This window comes from Primulina tabacum, chromosome 5 (assembly GCF_025594145.1).
Source record: "Primulina tabacum isolate GXHZ01 chromosome 5, ASM2559414v2, whole genome shotgun sequence".
Lineage (NCBI taxonomy): Eukaryota > Viridiplantae > Streptophyta > Magnoliopsida > Lamiales > Gesneriaceae > Primulina > Primulina tabacum.
Window position 1 is genome coordinate 30,517,641 of NC_134554.1, and position 10,823 is coordinate 30,528,463.

Below are 10,823 nucleotides of genomic sequence, written 5' to 3' on the forward strand. Positions count from 1 at the left end.
AATCCCAACATCATACTCAAAATACTTAAACGCAACAACGATCACGCAACGGTTTCCAACGAAGCCTTCAACAAATAACTTCAAGAACACACCAACAACACATTTTCAGAAAATTACAGTTTGAGCAGTCCCACGAAAACGATCACAACTTACTCGTTTCTTGTCCAAAAATTACTAATTTACTGTCAAATTGAAGGTATCGAAAAGTAATACGTTTTGTATTTGAAAGTGTTTCCAGAAAATCAACCGAATTTACACAGGAATCGAAATTACAGCAAACACGTTTTTCGATCTAAAATTTTCGATCGAAAAATTAACCCAAACGTTTTTGCTCAAACTTTTCACAAAATACATGAATTTTTACACGTAATAAACATAAGAACATGTACTATAACAAGATCGATGCATAAACGAAGAATATACATGCCTTTTGATTTTTAAATTTATCGAAACGACGACACCGAAGCGGGAAATATGCGAGGGTTGATCCGGGAAGATTTATGGCTCGATTTTCTTGAAGAAAAGAGGGCGAAACTTGCTGGAAAAATCCTAGGGGAAGGGGCGGCCACTGTTTCTCCAAGAACCCTAACCTAACCTTTTCTTTAAAAAATGAAATGAAGAGGGGAATGAAATGTGTTTGTGTTGTCGTGTATGTGTGTGTGTTTGAGTTTTTAATAAATTAGGAAATAACTTGCTTAATTTCACAATTAAAAATGATAATTAAAATACTAATTAAAAATGATAATTAAAATGCTAATTAAAAATGTTAATTAAAAATGTTAATTCCCACTACTAAACAAAACCCCTTAATTTAAAATAAAATGCACAATATCTAACTTTAAAAATTTTAAAATTCTAAAATACTAATTAAATAAGTTAGGCTTTGAAATGTTTAAAACTAAGTAAATCATTTAAAATGCCCCATTCTTAATTTAAAATAAAATATCACATTTTAAAATCACCAAACTCGTCGTTGCTCTCTTTTTCCTTGATCTCACATCGAATAATCGCCTGAAAGATGAAACTCAAGAAAACATTTTAACGTGCATCACATAAACATAAATAATTTAAAATAATTCATTTAATTAAATCATGGATCTCTAAAATCAATTTAAATTAAATAAACAATTTAAATAAATGCATGAGTTTTACGTGTACTAAAATTGGGCTCTACAGGAAATGTAACCAGGAATACGAGATTTCTAAAATATAGAGAGTATAGAGTGAAATTGCTTGTAAAGAATGAAAAAAATAGTGTATGAAGTGTAAAAACTGATTTCACAATTTTGTGGTTCATATAATGGTGTTAAATTACACATTACTTCTATGTTTATTGGGGGAAAATTATAATTTTATTCATGTCACTTGTCCAAGTTTGTTTATATCTAATAACTTAGAAATTTTTTTTGTTTTGATTTTTTTCCGATCGAAGTCACTAAAGTAATCGAATATTGTTTATTTGACAGTATTACATGCTCTCTTGCATGTCTCATGCGACAATAATAGAACTTATATTACACACATTAAAATCGACAAACTTTTTGAATCAAATATTTAAATTATATATTAATTAACTAAGAAAATAAATAGGAAATATAGCTATCTATACTGAAAACACCACTACATATATTAAGTAAGAATTTATTGTAGGATGATGTTGTTTACACTTCACCTTATCTATAAAATCTATATGTTAAATGTGATGTAATCAAAAAGTGTATCTTGAGTTCGGTCTTGTGAGCCTAGTACTTCTTGTGGGTTCAACGCATGTCAAACAAAGATTCAGCTAGGATATGCACATGTTTGAGGGCGCCAGAGATTGTTTCTGATGTAACCTCTTTGATACTTAAGTCAGTACTGAGATAAAAATCAAGTGTGCACAAAATTAGTGCTAGTGATAACAATGAGCGAATGTCTGTAACCATGAGAGATACCTGATATTTATAAAGTTGAGAGGAGTTAGATTACCTTGCAGAAGATGCACTCTTAGCGAGACAAGTATGTGAAACACTAGCTTCATAGAAAGATTTGACCTTATCTATGACATATTATGATTTTTAAATGTATCATGTTGTCGTTGAAGTTTTTCCTTTATAGGATATTTCATTAGATATTTTGCATTACTAGGACGTGTGTACTCCCCGCTATAATTATTATGAATTCCACCCAAGAAAATCTCATTTAGCTCGGGTGCTCAGGCCTGATCATCTTATGCAGCCTTATCCTGAGTAGAGGACAATTCGGACTCCGGGTAATATTTTGGGCTCGGGCTCTGACCCTAACTTTATCCTCACAGGCTCATTATTTCTATCATTTATGTAAATGGGCTCGTGTAGTAAATTCTTCCGGTCAGATTCGGGTTAGGTCGGATCAAGGGGTATCAATAGTATCTCAATTTTTTGGTCTAAAAGAAGTATGAAATTTAGACCAATATTTTTATCCAGACGTTGCCGACCCGAGCACACGATGCTAATTCCAAACTTGTGTTTCTTCAGAATTTGTGTTAGTTTTAGTTATACATAAACTGTAGAAATGGATGGTCAAGATCCCGATCAGAGTGCTTTATACTTCTCCCTTATTTGTGTTTGTTAGGACTACAACCGAACCATCTACATTAACAATGTAAATTTCAATTAGTGTGTTTCTGGTTTCTACCACTGATAAAAACACAGAAGGTTAAGGTTTCATGACTGTTTAACTTCCAGAGGCGCTCATTCGGATTTCTGCCCAAATCCGCATCATCCGATTATTTTCAATCGTGCGACTTTGATAATCTGAGTCCCATATAAATACGTGGTCCCTTTATGTCATTTTTACTTTTATCATTTTCGTTTCGTTAGTCCCTGTCTAGCAAATCCAGACCAGAATTTCTTGCTTGGTTCATATTCTCTATTTTTGTACTATTCCATTTTAGTAAGTCACTTGTCTTTTTCCAAAAAATGTCTAGTCTAGACTCTAAAGTAGTTAATGAAGTAACCAATTAAGTAGATGATATATCCTCTCCCAAACATTCTTCGGGTCCCAAGAATGAGACTCCTCTTAGCTTGGGGACTACAAAAGGTCAAAGCCCTTGAGGCCGAATTGAAAGTAGCTGATGTTAGGATCAATTAATATGAATGAAGTTTTTAGACGGAGGGGTTGAATAACTGAAACTCTTAGTTTTCTTAGAAAATATATCAATTGATAACTGAATAGCTCAAATGAGTAGCTGCATGCTACAAATATATCAATGAGTTGTGAGATTGAGATTGCGATTTGCAAACTGAATAGAAACTTGAAAAAAAATCGCAACTGACTGAAAAACTAATTGTTCTAGTTGTTCGTTACTAACTGTTTTTTTCACTAACTTGGACATTTAACCTCTTCACAACTGCACTCCTCCACTATATATCGTATTCGATTCCAACATCACACTGAATGCATTAATTAATGATATATGTTGAGTAATCTTTTACTCCCTGTGACATTTTTTTTCTGACAATGGTACGATGTATCAGACTGTTATGCTTCGTCTGTTCTGCTTTGGTACGGACTATCAATTTGTCTACTGAGATTCAAATTGTAACTGAAGACATGGCTAACTGATCAGGAGTCAAACTGGTCGACTGATCAGTTCAGTTGGTCTATATAAGTTTTAACTGATGTCCTTTCATTTTGAACGTTCTGCTATCAGTTCAGTTTGGTCGTTTCAGTTTAGCTCTATCAATTCTGAGAATAATATTTTCATTTCTGATATCCAATCTGTTTGTCAATCTTCGAGTCATCAGTTTGAGACTTATTAATACTTATGAGAAATTTAGTTTATTTACTTTAGTTCTTAGCCTATTTCAGTCCGATAAGTCTTCTTCAGTTCTGAGATCAGTTAGGTTCTTTTAGTTCAGTTACTTGTTCTGTTTAGGTCTTTTGTTCGTGTGGGGATCCGGACGCTAATTCATGTCTTAATCATTATTAATGTCAAATATAACAATTAAGAAAAGTGGGACTAAATTTTTTTTAAAAATATAAATGCGGAAACGTAATGTAATCTATTTAATATACATGTCAGTATAAAAGTACAAATCATGTACTACAATTTTCTATCTCAACTAGGTTCAACATCTATACATCAAGTGCTAAATCCTATTCTGCTTCTGGGCCCGGATCTCCACGCTAACTAAATCTCTCATCCTCTTCTTGATCCTGATCCTGTCCCACCTGTTGTCATGCACACATACAAACAAGACAACTGCCGGATAACTCCGATGAGAATTACATTCCCAGTATAAATCATGCATACATGCATTTCATATAAACAGATATAACAGCATGAAACAGATATTCATCACATGTATCAAAATCAGAACATGAATCAATATAAACTCCGAATCGCACTCTTTGATTCTTAGACTCTGACTCGACTCATCCTAATCTAGGGATCCCGATCTGAATAAGAACATACACCCACCTACACTCCCGATCGGGGTGGTGGCACGTTCTTATTCACGGACTTTGGCTCTTTCCATATCGAACACCAGTAATAGAAGAAACTCCAATTCTATCCACTTCGATATAACCAAACGTCCGGTGTCTTGGCAGTTCTGTCCAAGACTAGGCACATCCGCCCTGGCATATCTTGCCGAACCTCTGTGACAATGTGCAATGGCCCAGTGACGATTCTATCATTATTTGGTACCTCAGTCATGAGATCAATAATCTACAACTAGGCGATCTGCCTATTACTCAAGACATAACTCAATAAATCAAAGATATCAATCATATCAATTGCAAATATCAGTGCAATAAAGTAAAGTATGTGATTTTGGGAAACTCAAGTCAAATCAACTCGAGTTGTGCAACCCCGCATCAACATCAATTTATACCTTTCTCTTCTCGGTCTGACGAAGTCGAAGTCTCGAAGTCAAATCTGTCCATATCAATCTGAAATGACAATATCGCATAGGCACAATATCAATATGCAACTCAATTCAAAACCTGTTCTGATCAATACTCAAATCAAACAAAATCTGATCCATATCAACGATATCATGATAAAATCTCAATCAATACTGAATCTGATCACAATCAATCTACTGATGTTTCGACAACATAACAATACAGTCTTGATAGCCCCGTCAATCTCAACGTCACAAGGATAATACCATAACTCATAATCATCACAAATATGTTCCATAATCTCAAAATCCATATAACTCAACTCAAGACATGCTGGAATTTGAACAAAATTCGCATATCATATCCGTTCTTCAATCCGGTTACGAATATAGGTTCACAATAATCATAAGAACATATAATAGAAATCAAAATCTGATTTCTCCAACATTTCAACTTCAAAACCTGCTGAAGGCCAGTAATACTTACATCCTTTTGTAGCTTGTAACAAGAGGAACAAGAATATGAACTCGGATTAAAAATCTTGTGGTCGGCTTTTTTGCACAATCACTTCTCTATAATGACATGAAGCTTAAGAACATTCTTCCATGGAGTTCTCGGTGGTTTCTCTGCTGAAGAAATGATGAAACTACATGTTAAATGTCTAACAAGCCATGTGTCCAGTTAATAGGCATGCTGGATTTCTCGCACTACCCTACCGCGGGTGCGCTAACCTTTGGACCGCGGGTGCGCTGAGCGTACTGGATTACTTCCACAAATTCAGAAGGAACGACCGCGGGTGCGCTGGCTTTTGGACCTCGGGTGCGTTGCCCTCTCTGTCTCAACACCGCAGGTGCGGTCACTTTTATGGCGCGGGTGCACTGACTCTACTGTACCACCAAAACTCGAATTGCAACGTCGCCTCTCCATGTCTGTTCTTCCATTCCCTTATTCATAATATGAGATAACTCAAAAGTATCAAACTAAAATTTCGGGCATTACAATTCGATTACTGATCAATTTGTTAAACTCTGTAATTTATAAATTCCAACAATTTTCTCCTTTTTGGTGTTTCAAAAAACTTAGAATTCTGAATTGTTTATCAGATTAAGATTTTTGAAACTGATTATCTGAAAAATTGATTGTCTGAATTAACTGACTTAGGTTTTCTAAACTCATACGTAGACAAAATAATTCTTCTGAAATGTACAGATTCATACATAAATAAGAATAAAATTTTCATTAATTTTGAAAGAGATAAGCATTTATTCATACAAACGTTTCAAAATAAAAAGTTACAAAATATTAATGCTCCTCAAACTGTGTAACTGATGCCAAACTCTGTTCATTTCTTGGCTTTCTTATCAGCTGATCTTTTATCAGTTGAATTGTCTGGTTCATTGTGCTTCTTGCTAGTTTCTGCTGTTTTCTTCTGCTCTTCCCCTCTTTTTGTCAACAACCGCCACCTTGGAAAATAGGAAGAATGCTGAACTGACTTGAGCGGATACTTCAGCTAACTGATTTCGCACAATATCAATTTTTTTTGATAGGCTTGTGTGCACAAAGTCAATCTATTTGCTGAGTAGTTCCTGGGTGGTTACTAGTTTTGGAGTCGTAGTTGCATCACTTTTCATCTTTTCGACAGTACTGAACAAAGGATATACGTCCATGGTCAACTTCTTTAAGCCCTTCATTGTGTGATCTTTGAGTGTATCAAGAATTAAAGAGTGGAGCAGTTGAGTCGATTTGACTTGAGAAAATTTATACCCAAGATCTCGCAAACTGGACAAAATATTCTCAAGCATTACATCAGTTGCAATCGACAGTTCAAGAGAGAATTCTTCAGCAATAGCTGAGGCTTTCCTTTTTTTCTTTTCCTTTCCCGCTGACATTGACAATTGCTAATGGTCCAGGGCTAGCATCTTGGTCCACATCCTCAGCAACTTCATTTACGGCTTCTTCTTGAATAGAAAGGCTCTGAGGCTGATCTTCATGAACATGAGATGCACTAGGTACCTCAGAAGTCTTCTTTGAAGCCGAAATCAGTTGTTTGGAGGCTTCTGATATGAAGAACGTCTCATAAACCACCAAGCTAGTGGAGATCAATTATGATAAAACTGATGTTTCTTGGACTGATGTCTTTGTTCAGTTCCGAACTGAACATCTTTTGTGTGTATCCCAGCATCAGCAGCCGGTTCAGTTACTACCTCATCCACTTGTTCATCAACAACTTCTTTAGTGGCCTGCTCTTCCCTATACTCTTGCTGTATATCTTCTGTAACTGATAGCAGGAGTCCATCCACGTTGCTTGAGGATAGCTCTTCTTCTGCGTACGTGGTGAGTGGAGCTGCTGGTTCAGAAATTGGTAGAATAATGATTGCGATGGAGGAGGAAGGTTGAGCTGCTTCAGAAACTGATTGAAGAATTGTCTCTATGGAAATTGGTGCCAAAACTGATCCACTTCAATTGGTCCAGTGGAAGGCTCTGCAGCAGCAGAAGCTTTGTTTAACTCCTCAGTTGGACTGCTTGTATCAACTGGGATGTGCAGCTTCTATCCCATATCCCAATTCCTGACTTTGAGTTGGAGGATGATGGGATCAGAATCTAGTTGCTGAAAAACTGCCTTGTCGTCATATGCATTTGGTCCAGCTGGGTTATAGTTCTGCTTCAGCTTAGCTGTGACTTCAGTCAAACATTTGATTATCATCAAATCGAAGAAATACGCCCATCTCTCCACAGCTTGGGTGATTGAAGTAGCCTTTACTGCCTTCAACACCACTGACTCCACTTAGATGAATCTTTTAAGAACTGATTTCTTCTAGAACTGCTTGGGTAGAGTGACAGTCCTGAACTGTACCTACTCATCATAATGATCCACCTTCATCTCAGCATATTCATTGCTTTCATATATGATAAGTTCGATCTGAGTCTGAATGTCATTATTAGGCCTTGGTTCTTTGACCAGATTCCATTTAACCTTAGGATCAGTTAGGGCATGAGGAAGATCCAGTCTCGAGCATGTGGTGTCCACCACTTCTCTGATTAGTGCACCTTTCGACCGTGCCTGTGGAAGAATTGTTGGGTGCACCACCATGGTGAGATGCATTGGAATTCTGGTAAGCTTCAGAGTCTCCCGAGATTTAATTATGATTCTTTGGGGATAGTCATCCTTATTTTTGGATCGGAGCTCTATTGCTAGTTGGATTGATTGGATAGGCACTGCAGAGATTGGTGTCTCAGCTCCAGTTGAAAGTAAACTAAGCTCAGGTAGAGCTCCTGGTACTCCAGATGGCTTGGTCTTCTGTGACCTAGGCTTCTTAATCTACTGAGGGGAGGGAGTTTTCTTTGAGTCACTGGCTGATAAAACCAGTTTTTTCTTAGAATTAGGATCAGAAACTTTAATCTTGACAGTTTTCTTCTGTTTAATAGCTGCCTCCTCTTCTCTGGCCTTCTTTGAATGAACATTGTGAGCATTGTAGACCTTGAATTTCCTGACTCTTGAGGCTGATTCCTGATGTAGCCTCGAACCTCGATCAGTCTGGTCCGCTGAAGTGCAAATCCTTTCGAATTCTTCATCGATTTCACCATGTTCTTCAAGAATGTGAACAAAATAAATGACTAGTTCATGTTGATTCCTTTCATGATGTCTGTCATCACTTGGAACTTTTCAAGATTTAGGGCTGAAAGGAACCAGCATTGGCCAAGATACCCTTGGCAATAATATCGGCTAGCAGATGAAATTCTAGCTTCAGTTCCCTCTTCACCTTAGATACCTTAATCATCTTCCCGTTGGCCGATAGCAGGGTCTGCATTTCTTCGATGTCTGCAGTAGCCACTTCATATAAGCTTGAGAGGCCTTCAGTCGGCAGATTAAATAGATTTTTGAAAAACTATAACATCAACAAATATGGAATGATTGTTGACCTTTATCTGTATCTTGCCATCGTCAGTGACGTTGCTGGACTTATAGATGGATATAAGTTTTGGAGACTAAATTTCTTGAGTTGCCAGCCCCATAAATTGACGAAGTCCAGTAGATTCGATCTTCTGGGAAAAAATTCGAACGAATTCATCTTTGAAGGAGAAAATCGATTTGAAATCGATAGCCACAATGTTCTACAAGAAAGCGGGAGTCTGGGTTGCCATTGATTGAATTTTTTGTAAGAAGGGAAAGAATTTGCAAGTGATTGCTCTGAAGATTTGAGAGATAGAAATTTTGAGGATTCGTAAAGTAAAAACTGAGTAAGGCGGTTACTAAATATGTTTCGTTACTTTTCAAATTTCGGACACGTGTCAGTCTATGAGTAGTTTGACCATAAATTCAGGTCTTTAAACCGTTATATTTATTTTGGAAACTGAAATTAAGCAGTTAGTCAATAAAGTGATTCAGTTGAAGCTAAACGGTTGTGAAATAAATTTTTTTAATTAGTCACAAATCTCATTGTAGAACTTAACTGAATTAAAATCAGTTAACTTATTTGATAAGATCAGTTAGTTCGAGTACCGAGTGATTAGTTTGAAACTTAATTAGTTCAGTTCAGGAGCAATAGACATATGTTTTATCAGTTAACCAACTAAAATTCAATGTTCCCCCTGATTTAAGCATTAAGATAAATCAATAAGCCCTAAAATATTTCTAAAATAAGAAAATTTAGTCTCTGGTAGAGGCTTGGTGAAGATGTCCGCTGCTCGTCGTTCAGTTGATATCTATTCCAGTCTGATGCCCTTATTTTGAGCATGATATTTGATGAAGTGATTTCTGACATCAATATGCTTGGTTCTGGAATGGAGAATTGGATTGGGACTCGACTTCTTCCTCGAGCTCTCTAGTTCGGGTTGAGTGAACCATTTATGGCCCTGAGGTGTCACTCATCCAAAACCCTCAGGCCCCATGGCATTGAGCCTCGTTCAAAACTTGATATCTGATGCGGAACTACGGCAGGTGCAGAAGCTTTCAGATAAGGAGGTGGCCGATTAGATGTCCATCGTTTCTCTGGTTTATCTTCTTAATCATGTCATTTTTGTGCATTAGTTTGCTAACTTGTTTCATTTTATTTCCCATATCGGGTATGTTCTTTGCTAGGGAGCAATCTCTTTGTGCAGGGGTAGCTGCCCGGTCCCATAAAAAAGACATGGATGACATGTGGGATTGGTACGCGGAGCTGATGCGACAGATCCGACTGACGAAAACTCCGACAATAGAGGACAAGGTTTCTCTTATGGCTGAACTGGAGGAGGCTCAAGAGCAGACCTCACTATTTGAGCAGGAGGGAGCCCAACTGACCGAGGAGGCTCTTGACTTCGAGACTCAACTGTTGAGCTAACGACAGGAGGCCGATGATCTTTGGACCAAGAAGATGGAAGAATTCATTATGTCCAAAGAGTTCGAGGTTCTCTGCTCGGATAAAGCGGTGGAATATTTCGAGCAGGGTTTCCAAGGCTGCTTGGCACAATTCCTAGTCAACGATTATACTGAGGCCGAGCATCCGACCCACTTCCTAAATGTGGAGAAATCCCTCTAGTATATGCCCGAGGAGGTGACAGGAACGTCGAGTAGGAGCTTTGATCTTGTTTCATTGTGTGTAATTTTTTTCTATAATAGCTAGGAAATTTTATTCTAATGAAATGTACTTTCCTTTATAGTTGAGCCACTTTTTACCCAAGAAAACAATGTGCTTAAAATTTCAGAAATTTCAGCAAGTGTTGAAACTTTAATCCTAACCAAGTATCAATTCAGGTAGGATTTAAGAATCAAAATTTTGCTAAGTCTGAAACTTATAACTCGAGTAAGGTGGTTATCGACTAGAACGTAAAGATTTAATCCGTCCATGGTGTTTGTCCGGCCAAGATAAAAAATCAAAATTTTCCAGGTGTTGAAATATATAATCCAAGAAAGGTACCTAGCCGGGCAAAACATGAAATATATAAAATTTCACTAATAATCGGATTTTGCA